The sequence below is a fragment of the Anser brachyrhynchus genome, assembly GCF_964034855.1.
Source record: "Anser brachyrhynchus genome assembly, chromosome: 26".
NCBI classification, from domain to species: Eukaryota; Metazoa; Chordata; class Aves; order Anseriformes; family Anatidae; genus Anser; species Anser brachyrhynchus.
Window position 1 is genome coordinate 1,202,554 of NC_137719.1, and position 17,318 is coordinate 1,219,871.

The 17,318-nt window shown below is 45.9% G+C and overlaps 1 protein-coding gene across 1 annotated transcript in view; it reads right to left on the reverse strand.

Moving 5' to 3' along the window:
* The window catches only part of LOC308182935 (tetraspanin-15-like), an 81,134-nt gene extending 64,399 nt beyond the window's left edge, over positions 1 to 16,735 (reverse strand). Inside the window, exon 1 of the mRNA XM_080568344.1 lies at positions 16,261 to 16,735. The gene's annotated coding sequence lies outside the window, so the exon portion shown is untranslated. The remainder of the gene's footprint in view (positions 1 to 16,260) is intronic.
* Between the last annotated feature and the right edge of the window lie 583 nt (positions 16,736 to 17,318).

Here is a 17,318-nt window from a genome sequence, read left to right on the forward strand (position 1 = left end):
CTGAAACACACAATGGCTGAAATCAACTCATCACCAACAATTCTCACCCAAAATTGTGCATTTTATGTGGAATTTGAAAGCTTCTATACCCCATCCATCACAATATGATCGTTAAGGGAAAAAAAAAATCACCTTGCAGTACAAAGCCTATCTATGCTTTTAAGCCAACACTAGATCCTTTAGTGTACCTTAGAGGAGCATCTGAAGCCACCAGAAACAAATATGATTAATGGGGAGGAAAAGCAGTCCCTGTACTAAGTTGTCCTAAAGACTAAAAAGCCAAACATCAGTCTGAGCAGCACTGAAAGCAACTGTAATGTTCTGCAGCATTAACCACCCTGCTCAACTACACTGTGGAGAGAAAAGCCAACATCTCAAGGTAGAAAATAATCCTGGCCACAAGCAGGACCAAATTTTGGTTTGATGCCATTGTGCCAAACTTGCAGTTTGTTTCCATACCTCTGGTTAAAAACCAGCACAAAGCCAGGTGATACCAGTTCCCAACAGCTATTGCTTGCACCAAGCACTAGCAGGATCCATTTGTTGGATATCCCAGGGAGAGAAAATATTTACAGTCATGCGACATAACATATGGATTTGTGGGAACATAAGAAATAAAAAATATATCAGCGTAAATAAGAGAATCTCTCTGTTGGCCAAATAAACTGATTTATTACACTTCCAAAATGTTGCTTTTGCTTTTTAAACCAAAACCTACAACTCAGAGACAGCAGAGCAGTAAAGATGTGCAGTAAAGGATCACCTCACTTCTCAGTGTCCTTCAACTCCTATCTAGTGTAGATCACATCCATTTTGAAATCCTAACAAGTAAAAGGAGGGCCCTGAGGGGCCACTGTAAGGTACATTTATGTATGCTGTAGCCCCAAGTAGACAACTGCATTGTGTTTACCACCATACGTACTTGGGAGATGAGTAAAGAAAGCAGAAAGCACACAAATCCAGTCCTCTGACACCTACACATTGAATAGAGGTTAACAACCAACTCCAATTTCTCTATGGCAAATATATAGAATTTTTTTAATCCTTTGGTTGTTGCTTCCTTAGATGTGTCAGTCACAGTACATGTTATTTCAAGGTCAAGCATGCAGAAAGAAGAATTGAATAACTTATTGCCAAAAATAGTCACCTTCCCTTGAAAGTCACCTTCCTGCTGCCTCTGCCTTGCACAGGCTCCATGGAGAAAAAGCCCCCCAAATTGTACAAATTTGCTATTTAAAAGCCATTTTGCATGCAACAACAACAGGTTTAACTTAGCTGCTTGCTAAATCTCCAAAGGGCACCAGTTCCTATTTTGGACTGAAGTTCATGCAGGAGAGAAGCACACATTCTCTGACCATCTTCTGCAGAGACATTTAGGTGGGCTCACACACAGGCTGTGGAGAGTCTTTGTCAGAGGATAACATACAAATGAAGTAACAAGACCCACCCCCCCCCCCCCCCCCTTTATCCTACTGGCAACAGTCCTTTCACCTTGAAACCTCTGCAACTTCCACACCTAGTGGAGAAGGTGGAACTGCAAGAGCTCAGGCCACCTTCCATGCCTTACAGCTCTCGAATTTCCCCCAAGCCTGAATTTTAACTCTGAGAAACTAAACTGCATTTCACTTCTTCAAGACTTTTTTTTCCTCTCAAATCCCAAAATAACTTTGCTGACTGCTTTAGCAATAGCTTCACCACTCTATCCTTGCAGTGGTTGGTGATGTGGGATCAACATGTACAGACCTCACACAGCTGAACTCAGAGCAGCTGGGAAAATACAGACTGAGTAATTTGCAGGTAGAGCTTGAGAAACATTTGCAACGCAAGACAGCAGCACCAAGTGCCAAGCAAGTGGCTCAAGTGGCCTTTCCACTAGTGCTCCCCATTGTGACCTGGTACAAATCATTGGCCCTGTAGCAAGAGCTGCTTTCTCTATCTGGTCTTTTGTTAGTAAAAACACTGATGGTTTAAAAATCCCTAGTGCTTACATAAGCCAAGAGACATCAGATTCTGATAAGCCTCTGGACAAACACACTGAACATATGCTTTGCCATATTGACGTAGATTGAATCCCCAAGAAGAAAAATTGGTTCTAGATAGAGAAATATTGTTCAGTGTCAAATAGTGAAGTTTTATCTATTGAGAAATGCAATCAGTTCCTAGAGTCAGTATTAAATGTCATTAATGGCCAGCCAGATGCAAGCTCTGGCTACTAAGATAGATAGGAGTGGCAAGTCATCTATGTCAGTGCTAACCAAGCCCTACTGGGTAAAACACAGCTGCTGAGTTCAGCTGTGCACAACTATAGCTTCCTTCCCTAATTCTGAACAGGTGCTGGATCAGATGGTCTGGCAGTCCATTCCCTTTGCCATAATATTTTACGCTAAATGCACTTTCTTCAGCACCAGTCTCAGCACGAACTCACTGCATGAATGACTCATCTCTGCTGCAGGAAAACCAGCATCCACAGGGAGGAACTCCAATTAAACAACAATAATAATAATAATAATAAAAAACAACAACACAAAAATAATCACATATAAGTAAAGGAAATAAAGACAGTTTTACCAAGGACAGGGCATCTCTGCCGGCCCAAAACCCCAGCACAGCTCAGAGGCATCCCAAATAACAATGTAATAAGCACCACATGTGCTTCCTCAGAAGTCAAAATTAAGTGCAAAGCAAACTGATGACCACATCTGTATACAGATCAACCCCTACCCCTCCCTCCAGCCCCTTTCGCCACTCCTTTGATCCTTACCCATCCCAGTGGCCTTTTCCCATGTTCAAAAACCAGGGAAATAATTAAGGTCTTTTCTGTCTCTTGCCTTTAGGAGCTTTATCTGTCCTGACAGCTGTTGGAACCACTCATGGTACAATTATCTAATCAAGTCCTTCCTCCAGCAGCATGTGGTGAGGGAGAAGAGGCAAATCCCTCACATTTCTGGGGTGGGGTGGCACAAAAAATCCGGTAGGTTCCCTTTGCCATCACCCTACCCTGAAACAGCTGCACACAAGCCACCTTGTGCTTTCCTCCATAGCATTTTGGTACAGAGCCAAATACGAGTCATGTACAAGCCAGAAAGGTCCCAGAGCACAAGGGTTTTGCAAGTTTGTGGATTAAAACCATTTTTCTTCCATCTGTGCTGGCCGTAAGCTTCTTCCAGAGACACAGTCTCTTCCCTTGGACTCATCGTCATCCTAGAAGAAACATGGCTGAAAATACAAACTCACCCACAGGTGTCTTTGCTGTTCCCAGTCCTGGGGTCAGGATCTTCAAGGCCAGCATCTCTGCACTGCTTTTCTGCCTCTCAGAGAAAGCAAATACCTTTTCTTTTAGGAGCAAGGAACATTAAAGCACAATCTTCCAGGAAATATTGAGGCATGTCTGACAAGACCCAGCACATTCAAACTTGGCAATTTCTCAGATGCCCTCAGGAAATGCGTTTAAGGAGGGAATCCCAAGCTTTAGCTGAACCAATCGACTATTTATAACCACATTTTCTGGCATCCCCAAAAAGCAACCATGCTGCAGGAAGCCTTAACTAACCTAAGAGTTCTTTTTACAGGAACCCAGCACTGGCATGCTTCAGATGGGATATTGGCCAGCTGCAAGCAAATCTCATCCAGCTGAATTTCCAGAATGTTTCTACTCATCTCAAACAATGGTTGCTACTAAACCACGTGGTGCAATTGCTACATTTCTAGGAATGGAAGTGCAAAGTGTTTGGGAAGATTTGCATGGAGCCAGGATGCTGAAATCTCCCCACATTACCCCCGAACCTCCCTTGCAGCAAGGCAAGGAGACTGCAGCCTCGCACCAGCTCCTTGTCATTTCCTTTCTGTCCCCATCACCAAGCCAAGTTGAGGCACATCCTCTAACAGGCTTTTAATTACTCTGAAACATACCCTATCTTTGGGCATTTGCTTGCAAACGTGCAAGTCAGGACCAAAAAAACAGGAGGAGTAAAGAAGAGAGGCAACTCAAGCAAGATGTATTTGGGTTTAAATTGCTTAGAGCAATCATCCAATTTAGCTGACTTCATTTCATTTGTGCACAGCCTTGCAAGCAGGACTGTTTGCGTTACGTATAATCTCCACTCTTCATTTAGAGCGCTTTTGGCAGACATTGCTGGGTGGAAATAAAGCCATCATTTAATAAATAAAAGGCCAACACTTGGAAATGCACGGCACTCCTGCCATAACAAGGAGTTATGTTGAGAGGAAAAGCAGCAGAAGCGTATGGCTATTTCTTTGTGTGCTGCTGGCAAAGCACTGAAGAAGCTAAAAACAAACCAGAGAGCATTTTTCCTCCTGTTAATGCTTAAGGCAGGAGTTTGCAAGGTGCAGTAACTTCCTGGTAAAAATGCCATCATTAGAGAGGATGAGCTTGCACTGCATTCCATTTTTGAACCCTTTTAAGTCTTCTTTCTGGGTCTTGTTCAGGTCTGTTGCTGCTCTGCCTCTGTGGTGGTTCAAAACAGCTGCCGAGTGACCCTGCCAGTATGTTTCTGAGAAACTTGGAGCAGCTTTGCTAAAATTGCAACAATCCTCCCCAAATTCCACAGATCACTTTCTCCATCACTTGCTTTCCAGCATTCCCTGGGCACTTGGTACAGGGCACATCAATAAATTCATCCTCAGCCTTGGATTTTATTGCCAAGATGACATGGCTTAATATTTCTTTTTATGAAAAAAAAAAAGAAATCTTCTTCAATTACTCCTTGTCTTTAGTCTCCAGTGCTGCTGTACACTAGCACAGAAGTTGTGACCAGCAATGCTTCAAGCTTTTCAAAAGGGCCTGACACTTTCCTATCAGAAATGCCCTCATGAAATAAAAACAGAGATTAAATGATTCTCAGAAGCAGAGATTTAATAGCTACATCTACCTCAAGCAAGAGTAACTGAACCTTAGGACCACTGCAACTTGCAGATTTGATTAAGAGCTTGCTTCCAGGAACAGGGGCTCCCCCCCCCCCCCCCCCCAATCCATAAGCATGATAACAGCTAAGAAGATAACAGGTCTTAAAAGTTCCCACTGCTAAGAAACCCGTGGCTTGCAGGAGGAGAACGGGAGAAAAAGAAAGGTTAAAATTTAGATAAAAATACAGTTGTAAAAATACATTTAATATTCTTTCATTTGTTTTACCAGCTTTTTCTCTTCTCACCCAAGCCAAAGTAAATATCCTGCAAGTCTTCTGGCTAATTTGCCAAAGAAATGTTGTCCCAGCAGGCTGACTCACCTAACTGAACTCCATTTTAACTGGATTTGTTCCTTCAGTGGGCTCAATTCCTGAGGGATTAACCCAGCCCAGGATGGCTTCAGCAAATGCTGCTCTGCTGCTGAACTAGGTGCCAAACTCAACAAAAGCCAGGTGACAAACTCAAAAAAGGCTGCTTGGTATGTTCTAAACCCCTGAAATACTGCAAGTTTGGCATGGTCAGATCTGCTGTTCATGAACAGAGAAGGACTGGTAGGAGATGTGGTGGCTGGGAGCTGTCTTGGGCAGAGAGACCATGAAATGGTAGAGTTCTCTATTCCTGGTGAAGTCAGGAGGGAGGTCAGTAAAAGTGCTACCTTGGACTTCCAGAGGGCAGACTTTGAATTGTTCAGGACACTGCTAGGGAGGGTCCCTTGGGAGTCAGTCCTGAAGGGCAGAGGGGTCCAGGAAGGCTGGACACTCCTCGAGAAGGAAGTCTTCAAGGTGCAGGAGCAGGCCTTGTAAGGTCACCCATAAGGTGACACAGCAGGGAAGAAGACCGGCGTGGCTGAACAGGGAACTTTTGCTGAGTCTCCAGGAGAAAAAAGGAATTTATGTCCGGTGGGAAGAAGGGACAGGCAACGTGGGGAGGGTACAAGGAAGCTGACAGCATATGCAGAGAAAAAATCAGGAAGGCCAAAGCCCAGCACAAGCTCAACCTGGCCACAATGGTAAAGGGTAACAAACAATGTTTTTACAAATATATTAACAGTAAGAGGAGGGTCAAGGAGACTCTTCATTCTTTACTAGTTGCAGGGGGGAACATGACTATTGAGGATAAGGAGAAGGCTGAGGTTCTCAATGCCTTCTTTACATTGGTCTTTTCTAAGACTGCTTATCCTTGGGGTACTCAGCCTCCCGACCAGGAAGTCTGGGACAGGGAGCAGAAGAAACCCCCCACAGTTCAGGCGGAAACAGAGACCTGCTGCTCCACCTGGACTGTCACAAGTCCATGGGACCAGATGGAATCCAAGCGAGGGAGTTGAGGGAGCTGGCAGATGTGATTGTCGAGCCACTTTTCTTCATCAATCAGTGGTCATGGTCATCCGGAGAGATCCCATATACTGGAGACTGGCTAACATGATGTCCATCTATAAGAAGGGTCGTAAGGAGGATCTGTGGAACTACAGGCCTGTCAGCCTGACCTCGGTGCCAGGAAAAGTGATGGAACAGGTCATCTTGAATGCAATCACATGGTATGTGCAAGACAACCAGGGGATCAGGCCCAGTCAGCATGGGTTCATGAAAGGCAAGTCCTGCCTGAACAACCTCATCTCCTTCTATGACCAGGTGACCTGCCTGGTGGATGAGGGAAAGCTTGTTGACATAGTCTACCTAGACTTCAGCAAGGCCTTTGACACGGTCTCCCATAGTATTCTCCTGGAGAAACTGGCAGCCCATGGCTTGGACAGGTACGCTCTTTGCTGGGTTAAAAACTGGCTGAACATCTGGGCCCAGAGAGTGGTGGTGAATGGAGTGAAATCCAGCTGGTGACCGGTCGTAAGTGGTGTTCCCCAGGGGTCAGTGTTGGGGCCCATCCTCTTTAATATCTTTACTGATGATATGGATGGGGGAATTGAGTGCACCTTCAGTAAGTCTGCAGATGACACCAAGTTGGGGGGTAGTGTCGATCTGCCGGAGAATAGGTTGACCCTGCAGAGGGACCTAGACAGGATGGGTCGATGGGCTGAGGCGAATGGGATGAGATTCAACATGGCTAAGTGCCGGGTCCTGCACTTTGGCCACAACAACCCCAAGCGGCGCTACGGGCTTGGGGCAGAGTGGCTGGAAAGCTGTGCAGAGGTAAAGGATCTGGGGGTGTTGGTTGATGCTCACCTGAACATGAGCCAGCAGTGTGCCCAGGTGGCCAAGAAGGCCAACGGCATCCTGGCTTGTATCAGGAATAGTGCAGCCAGCAGGACCAGGGAGGTGATCGTCCCCCTGTACTCTGCTCTGGTGAGGCTGCACCTCGAGTGCTGTGTTCAGTTTTGGGCCCCTCACTGCAAGAAGGACATCGGGGCCCTGGAGCTTGTCCAGAGAAGGGCTACGAAGCCGGTGAAGGGCCTGGAACACAAGTCCTGTGAGCAGTGGCTGAGGGAACGGGGGTTGTTTAGTCTGGGGAAGAGGAGGCTCAGGGGAGACCTTATTGCTCTCCACAACACCTGAAAGGAAGGTGTGGGGAGCTGGTGGTCGGCCTCTTCTCGCAGAGAACTAGGACTAGAAGGAATGGCCTCAAGTTGCAGCAGGGAAGGTTCAGGTTGGAAATGAGGAGAATTTTCTTCTCAGAAAGAGCAGTCAAGCATTGGGACGGGTTGCCCAGGGAGGTGGTGGAGTCACCGTCCCTGGGGGTGTTCAAGAAAAGCTTGGATGTGGTGCTTAGGGACATGGTTTAGTGGGTGATGCTGGTGTTAGAGGGATGGTTGGACCAGATGATCTTGGAGGTCTTTTCCAACCTTGATGATTCTATGATGATTCTATAGCATAAACACTAAAAAGCATTTCTCTGCAGGCAACAGCAACAACAGTAAAGCCTTCAGCAGCATTTTGCTCAATCCGTTCTGCCCCGTTGCTCAAGCTTAGTCCGTGACCATACCAAATCCTACTTACCCGTGGTGCAATTATTTGGTCATTGTATGAAGCTTCATGCTTGGAAAGCATTTTCTTCTGGTTCTCAGCATAAAATCTTAATTAATTGGGGCAGGCAGCACAGATACAACAGAGCACACATTTCTGGACACCAGAAGCAAGCAGCTGTAGAAGAATCAGCAGCAGACCTGTTCCCTCCAGCTACTGAGCACTGCTTTATACCTTTAATTAAATAGTAGTAAACACTGATATGAGCTATATAGTTTTTTCCTTAATTCATTTACTGCACCGGACCTTTCCACCTTTGAAGCATCACCTCAATTTCCTTCTTTCTTCCAATAAGTGATTTTGGAAAACAAACAAACAAACCAAAACCATGATTTGATTTCCAGTAGCAAAAGCCCACTTGATTTTCCTGCTCGAGACATTTCTGCCCTGTAGTGGCTCCTTACCTTTCATATTGCCAATTCAAGTGCTAACACCTCTCTCCCCATCAGCTGCTGTCAGGAATTATTCTTTTCCTCTTTCACTGACTGAAGAACTGTAACACTAGAGCTTTCATACCCAAACCTCTCAACTCTCATTCGATTTGGCCAACACATCTCTAGATGTGTTTATAAAAACATTAACCAAATTCGAGGCTGGAGCTATTTATAGTCATCAACATGAATTGTATTTTGGGAAGGGGCACAGGAAGGAAGAGAACAACTGCAGCTGAAATAGATTTTTTACTTCCTGGGTTTCCTTTCTGAAACCAGCAGGAGGGCAGGGGATAGTTTAGTGTATGCTAAGTACTTTGGGTAACTTTTCTTTATGGAAAAGTTTCTATCCACTTCACGCTCAGCTGGATAGAAAGGCTTTCCCATGCACGTGTACCTTTCGCTACCAGTCCAATCCAAATCATGATAGCACAAAGCTTTGCCCCCAGCCCTGCCAGCTGCTGCATCTGTCTTTAGACTAAGAATGTTGCAGGTTTGTGTGGTTGTTCTACCTTGCTATGCAGCTCCACCACAACCGCTCTCTCACTCCCCCTCCTCGGAAGAGGAGGGGAAGAAGACAAGGAGAGAAACAGCTCACGGGTTGAGATAAGGATAATTTAATTAAAGGAAAAAATAATAATTAAGGAAAAATTATTATTAATTAAACAATTTAACTAAAGGGAAAAAAGGGAAAGGGGAAAAGAGGAAAAAAGCAACAAGCAAAGGCTGTGTGGAAGTGCAGAGGAAAGAAATTACTCTCTACTTCCCACAAACGAGCAATGCTTGACCACGTCCTTGAAACAGGGCCTCGGCGCATGTAGCTGTTGTTCGGGAGGACAGATGTTTTGACAACAGGAGCCCACCCCTCCCCTATTCTTCCTTTTTCCACCTTTTATTGCTGAGTGACATCAGATGGTATGGAATATCCCTTTGGTTGGTTTAGGTCAGCTGCCCTGGTGATGTTCCTTCCTCACCTTTTGCCCACCCCCAGCCTGCTGACTCCTGGGGGGCTTGGAGGGAGTCCTGATGCTGTGCCAGTATTGCTCAGCAGTAGACACCACACTGGTGTGATACCAGTGCTGTTCTAGCTACGCATGCAGAGCACAGCACAGCACTGTATGGGCTACTGCAGGGAAAGTTAACTCCATCCCAGCCAGACCCAGTACAACCTCCACCCGTTATTCCATAACATTTGTGTCACTCTCAGGTCCCACATACTTCAGCATATAAGTATTCTCATCACCATTGATCCTTGCCCTTTAACAGATTGATAGGTAGGTCCATCTTTTCATTCTATAGGTCCTTCTCAAAAACATTCATAAGAACTGGTGATGATTTAGTCTTTATCTGACAGAGTGGTCAGTCAGGGCAGGCAGAGTTGGATTTCTGGACGCCAGCACCAGCTTAGCTTGAGTCGTTGCTGCACTTGCCTGGTTCCTTGCAAACTTGACCTGTCGTTGGTCCTGCAGTGTCTTCCTACAACATATAACTTAGATTACAGATTAGTTTTCTCCCAGGGTTAAATCTACTTGAGGCACGCACCTGATATCCCCCATTCTTTTGCATGACCCCCCAGGTATACCCCGGTCCTTGTGGGAAGACAATCCCACAAGTGGGTTTGCCTTTTCCCGAGGCAGGAGCAACCCACACCGCCTTCCCCATCCACTTCCCTACATGCACTACAGGGACTTTAGCTTCTCTCACCATGTGTAGGGGTTTTGTTTCAGCAGGACCAGGATGGTTGTCAGACCCTCTGTTGTTAACTAGCCAAGTGGCTTCTGGTAGATTTATGTCCTATTGTTTCCATGTCCCAGCACCCAATGCTTGTAACATGTTTTTTAACAGTCCATTGTACCTGTCAGCCTTCCCAGAGGCTTGTGGGTGATAAGGGATGTGATACACCCACTCAGTGCCATGCCTCTTGGCCCAGGAAGTAACAAGATTGTTTCGGAAATGACTCCCATTGTAGGACTCAGTTCTCTCTGGTGTACCATTATGCCACAGCACTTGCCTTTCCAGGCCCAAGATAGTATTTTGGGCGGTGGCATGGTTTACGGGGTGTGTTTCCAGCCACTCAGTAGTTGCTTCTACCATAGTATGTACCATTTGCCTTGGCACGTTTGTGGGAGTGGTCTGATATAGTCAGTTTGCCAGGCCTCACCATATCAAAACCTTAGCCACCTCCCCCTATTCCAGGGAGATTTTACCCTCATGGCTCTCTTGATCACAGCACAGGTTTCACACTCATGGATAACCTGTGTGATGGCCTCAGTGGTCAGGTCCACCCCTCGATCACGAACCCATCTGTATGTGACATCCCTCCCCAGATGTCCTGATGTTTCATGGGCCCATTGAGCTACAAGCAGCTCACCCTTACGTCCCCAGTCCAGGACCACCTGAGCCACTTCAATTTTCGAAGCTCGATCCACCTCTTCGTTATTCTGATGCTCTTCAGTAGTGTGACTCTTGGGCATGTGAGCATCTACCCTTACATCCAGGTTTTCTACCCGGGCAGCAATATCTTGGGTTACAGGGTTACAGCCCAGATAGGTTTACCTCTGCGCTGACAGTTGCTCTGTTTCCATTGCTGCAGCCACCCCCACAGGGCATTTGCCACCATCCACGAGTCAATGTAGAGGTAGAATACTGGCCATTTTTCTCTTTTGGCAATCTCTAGGGACAGTTGTGTAGCTTTTACTTCTGCATACTGACTCGACTTGCCTTCCCTTCCATGGCCTCCACAACTCATCGTGTGGGACTCCACACAGCAGCTTTCCATTTCCAATGGTTTCCTACCACATGGCAGGATCCATCAGTGAACAACACATACTGCTTTCTGTCTTCTGGCAACTCATTATATGGTGGTGCCTCTTTGGCATGAGTTACCTCTTCTGTTGGTACTCCAAAACCTCTGCCTTCTGGCCAGTCCATGATCGCTTCCAGGATTCCTGGGCGGTTAGGTTTTCCCATTTGAGCCAGCTGCATAATTAACACTACCCACTTACTCCACATAGCATCAGTTGCATGGTGTGTAGTGGGAATTTTCCCTTTGAACATCCAATGTAACACAGGTAGCTGTGGTGCCAAGAGGAGCTGAGCTTCTGTAGCCACAACTTCTGAAGCAGCTTGAACTCCCTCATATGCTGTTAGTATCTCCTTTTCAGTTGGGGTGTAATGGGCTTCTGATCCTCGATAGCCCCAGCTCCAGAACCCCAGAGGTCAACCTCGAGTTTCTCCCCATTTTTTTTTTTTTTTTTTTGCCAGAGGCTGCAGGTGAGGCCATGCTCCCCAGCTGCACAGTAAAGTATGTTTTGCACAGCTGGTCTGGTACGGACATGCAGCAGCCCAGTACAGTTTGCTAAAAGCTTCAGTGCTCCTTGCACATCAGAAGCACCAGGCTCCATTAAAAGGAAACAAGAGGGGAAAAAATTCCTTTGGGAAAGTGTACACAGTATTTTCCTGCAGGATAGTAACAGAACACAAATAATAATACACCTGGGTGCCAAAATACTCCTTGGGCAATTAGAGGCTCCACAATACAAACCCACCCAAAGCTCTGACCCTCCTTGAGCCCCAGTGTCTGAAGATGCTTAGCCTTAATTTCTGGACAGCATCCTTAAGACACACATTCTCAGATCACCTATTACCTCCAGTACTAAAGATGAACACACCAAAAATCCCCTTTTTAGCAGCTCTGCACAGAAAACACACTTTATCTGCTGGAAGGTTGTTTTCCAGCAGCTTTAATATTTCCACTACAAAATAAGAGAGATAAATCCCAGCTAGGCGAGTGAGTTTGAAACAAAATACATGTGGGGAAGGGATCTGCCAAGAAAGAGGACTTTTTCCAGTTGTTTTGGGGTAGAACAATAGCAGACAACTAAATCACAAGAAGCCCAGCCTTTAAAAAAACAGTCAGCGGTTTATATACAAAAAAGACCATGAGAAAGAGCAGTATTCCTCAGCTAAACGCATCTCGTGCAGCTTTTATTAGCACAGCTCACTCTCTGGCCCTTGGGGTTGGAAGGCTGAAGTTTTGAACAGAAATAGCCTTCTGCAAGGAAGCATCTCTCAAGTGCTCTGGCAAAAGCCAATTTGAATCTCACTTAATATTGTATCCTTGCAAATAGAATGAATTAAGTGGTTCTGGGAACTGAAAATAGTTTAATTAGCTACTGTTTGGTTTAGGGCCAGATCATTAATTCATTGACAGCTAGGGAGAACAGCTAGCAAAGCAGATTTCACTGGAGGAGATGATCTTCTGTAGCCACAGATATCACGAAGACAGCACCATTGCAATAACCAAGAGGCATTTGCAGACCAAACTCCTCTGCAGCCGTCATCTAGATTGGGCTTGCCAAGGCTCACCAGCCCCAGGGACATTAATAATAAACTTTACATATAAATAAACAGGGACATTATTAATAAACTTTACAACCCTACAGTTAAATTCACCCAGTTTACAAGATCAATCAGAGCCAAACTAGCAGCAAGCCACAAGACTTGCATTAAACTCTTTCCGTTCAGTATTGCAAGCATTCGTTCTCAGTTTACCTTCCCGTACCTCCCCAGCTCCATGGCACTGGGCTAGGTGTTGCTGTTTCCATGTCAGCAAGGAAAAAAATATATATTTTTTTTCCCCCTCAACTTTCTTCTCCACATGTACGCTGTCAGTCTCAACCTGAGCCTTCATCCCTACCACCTACTTCAAACCTTCACAGGCAGGTTTCCTGCAAAAACAAAGCACTTTGGGCTGCCAGTGGGCCACTGCATGAAGTCCCCAGCCCAGGAGCAACCTTCAGGCATCATGACATGCTGGCAGGTAGCTTGATGGCAAAGCAGCAAAGAGGGAAAAATCCAATGGGGTATTATGGTTTTTCCCCATTCCTCCCCCAGGTAACATGAGTGTGCTCAAACAGAGACGCAGTGCGGCGGGGAACTGCTGTCCTTGAAGATGCTCAAAGCCACTAAGACAGGGACCTGACCATCCAACAGCCCAGCTTCAGGACCTTCAGGGACTTTGCCACCCAAACAGTTAGCAATCATCCTAGGGAAAACCTGGAAATGGCTTCCCTGGAGGTATTTTTACATAATTCACATTGTTGTTCATCCACTTAATGATGCATGTCTGAACAGGTCCTCCAAAGCCTTCTTTGGAAAACCCAGTTTTCTCCTATGGAAAAGGAGGAGCACTTCTGGTGCAGCAAACCTGGAGGAACTATCTCCATGCTCTCCATTTGAGCTTGGCCTCAGGAAAGAAACCTGGGTGCAGGGGGAGGAAGAGGGTGAGAAAACACAGGATTTTGAACCATCCAGAAAGCCTACAGTTCCCAGCTTTTGAATGCAAAACAGAACAACCAGGATCCAATACCATGAGAAAACACCCAAGAGAGACAATTACAAAGAGCCCGTAGACAGCACAGCAAGCAGACACTGAGTTTGGTTTCATCTATCATTGGCCACCTGTGACTCCTCACCTGCCCTGATTCACAACAATGTTGGCTAGTCTCTTCTAAAGTCCAAAACCCCACATTCAAGACCCACATGGATTGTGACTATCACTGCAGTCCACTTCCCAAGGGTAGAGAGGCAAAGCCAGATATGTTTTGAATGCAACATGACAGAGGTGGGAAAAAAAACAAACCTACCAGTTCCCAGAAGATTTTGGGGAAGAAAGAAGAGGAAATGCATCTCCCCCAGGAAGCATACCTCCAGGGCAGGTCCACTCTGGGGTGCCCACAGCCAGAGTTTGCATGCTTTGCTTATCAGCATCCACCCCTTGCAAGGTGAGGAGGAGCGTTGCTAGGACACCTGTACCAGGCTTCAGCAATTTCAGGCTGATGATGTGTCAGAGAGCTGCAGGAGGCTCTGAGAAAAAGAGGCAGAAATTAAGAAGCAAGGTGCTGGGGAGAGGCACAACCTGCCTGGAGGAGCCCAGCACCCAGGGCCATACAAATGCTGGTTCCACTTCTTTCCACAGGGAATTGCCTTTTCAATTTGGGACAAAAGACCCAGAAGCAGACTGGCCAGGCTTTGCATACTGGGGCATCTGCAAAAGCAGCACCAGCTCCACCTTCCTCACCCCGCAAACTGCACACAGACTATTTTTGATCCCACTTATCCCTTGAAAAATGTCACCAGCAAACAGAGAAGGGTGAAGGGCAAGCCTTCCGTCCTCTCCTTCCCCTCTGGATTTCTCTCCATAACTCACTAATACATGGAGATAATGTTACAGATTTCATAGCAAATTGTCACTCCAAAATGAGCCAGCTCCTTTGATGCAAGGCTGGTAGGAGTTAGCCCCAGGCATGAGTAAATGCTTCACACCCTAAATCCTGCCTGGAGTCAAAGTCCTGCAGTCCCACACTACTGCTGCCAGCTCCAAAGTTCAAAGCAGAGACATTTTGCATGGGGCAGAGGAAAAGGCTTTTAAACTTCCACAAAGACTTTTTGAAGAACACAAAGCTGGATTATTCACCCACATTCCCGCATCCAAAGCTTGCTTAGGTTGGACATGTCAACCCTGAAATAATAATTAATATTAAGCCTGGGTTTGAACCTTCTTTCACCTGACACGGAAAATAAAGAAAAAAGGCAAATGAAGAGTTGGAGATGAATGAACCCTGCAGCATACCACCCCCAGCATCTTTTAGGGATGTGGGAAGCTAAATTGAAAAGAAGTTCCAGCAGGAAACACTTTAGATATTTCTGGTGAGGTCCTGAATTTAAATTAAATAGCAAAATGACACATGCTGGATTAAACCAGCAAATAATTGCCAGAAGCTGGGAGAGGTCTGCTCAGCAGCCCCCAGGTAGATGGCATTTCAGTAACGGCATTCACAGATAAAGCAAGCCTCATCAGTATTAGTTTCTGATGGCTCTTCTAGTAACCTGTTACCAGTCCCCCCCTAGACAGCACAGCCTTCTCCTCCTTCTGCTTATCTCAGTGTCACATACTGCATAGCAGTAAATAAAGCGTTGTAATTTATTTTGCTATTGTTTTTTCTTTTGTTGTTTTGTATAATTCCAGTTATTTTCTCCTCTTCCTCTCCAGAATTGAGGACTACTGCAGGCGTCAGTAGTCAGTGGTATGGGTGGGTTGACTACATCATAAGGTAGGGTTTTAAAACCATCCCCTGCTGCTTAGCCCTGGGCACATCTTTGACTCCTCAGGATGTTTTCTTACCTGGCCACTGCTCCCCCGGTTCATGACTTTCTATGCTGGCCATTTCCCCATACTTGTGTTTGTTAAGGCTCTGATTTTGGTGGCTGTACAAAGCTCGAGCATGGTTTGGTGTGTTTTGCCCATCACTACAGCCTCTGGGCTCCTCAGTGACCTTACACGGAACTCTACGAATACACCACCACCCCATCTTTCCTTTTCTTGTCTTGCTTCTGAAGCCCGGAGATATTGCAGTTGCACAAAGGCTCTATTGCAATGGAAATGATGCAATGCAGCAGCTTTAAGCACTTTTACAGCCCATGTAGGGGCTTAAATCCACAAGCAGGAGCTCCGCTGGCCTGGGAGGCTATGGAAGCTCCAGCAGCACCCAAAAAGCACAAATCACTTCTTATTCACCTGCTTAAGAGCTACGTTGCTGATTGCCACTGTGCAATGCAGTTCTAGAAAAGGCAGGCGGTGACTTAACCCACAAGCATCCAAAAACATCCCCAGAATCCTCATGTCTAAGGATACCATTTAACACACTAATTTTGTAAAGTCAGGAAATGTAAAAAACTGCTCTGAAGAGCTTTTAGAACATTTCATGTTTCTGCAGTGCTGCCTTAAACAGACTCACACCCAGTTCACCTCACCCAAGCACAGTCTTTCATCTCCAGGGGAATAAACCCGCTCTCCCCCAGCTAAAGCCACTCCAAACAAGTAGGCTTCACATACGCCCTACTAAAAAAAATAATAATAAAATAAAACTTACATTTAGCAAAGGCTCCGTCCACCCCTGTTCTTTAGTCTCCAAGGCGTTAAGCACAGAGCTATCTAGGTGCAGGAAGAGCACTCATTAAACAAAACAAAGAAAAGCCCCAGCCTGGGAAACACCAACCATTTGCAAAACGTGGCCTCAAAAATAGAGAGGGAGCTGTGCTCAATTTAAAGCCAAGGCAACATTATCATGGATAAGGTAGGGAAATTGGAGAAGAGCTCACTTGCTCACATACTTATGTGCAAACCACTTGCAGGAAGCAGCTTGTTTGTGAGGCTTTTAGACGGTAAGATCTCCAAACTAATAATGAGTAGTTGCTTGGCAAAGTGAGTTATTTCTGCTGAGGGACAGATGAGTATCCAGGCACCACTTGGTGCCACGGAAAATGGCTTGTGCAGCTCCTTGCTGTCTCCTCTGTGTGCACATTGGCTTAAGGATGAGACACATTCCTCCACTGCTTGAGGGATAAACCAGGGTAGATGCTCCCTTCTAAATCCAGATGTTTTAGGAAAAGATGTTATTGCCTTGCTGGGTGCAAGCTTGCTATCCCCCACTGGTGCCATACGCAAAATCTAAAACACAGCTTGATCTGCCTGCACGTTTTTTACCCAGGCAAGAAACCATGCAAATGCCTCTGTCAGCAGCCTGCAATTTGCTGCCCAGTTTGGTGCTTAGGACCAGCAGCCATGTTTCTGGGAAAGAGCAAGTCTTGAATCCGCCACTGGTGTCACTTGCACCTGGCTTTGTACAATGGGGAGACAGGGTCCAACCCCTTGGCCAGGGTGGGTGGAGGAGCTGAAACTGTAGAGGCTGCAAAAAGACCAACTCTGATGGTTTCGTTAACGATGAAGCTAGTTTTTCCTCCCAGATAACTGCGCTTTGTATGTGAGCAACATTGTTATGCTGGCCCAGGGGACTCTGCTGGGAAACCTATAGTCAAGGAGGTTCCTGTCCTCCTGAAAAACATAACAGGAAAAGTCAAGGTTTTCTCCATCAGACAATTACAAAGCCCTTTTCTTTGCTCTGAAAGGGCCGGAAACATGTGAAGGTAT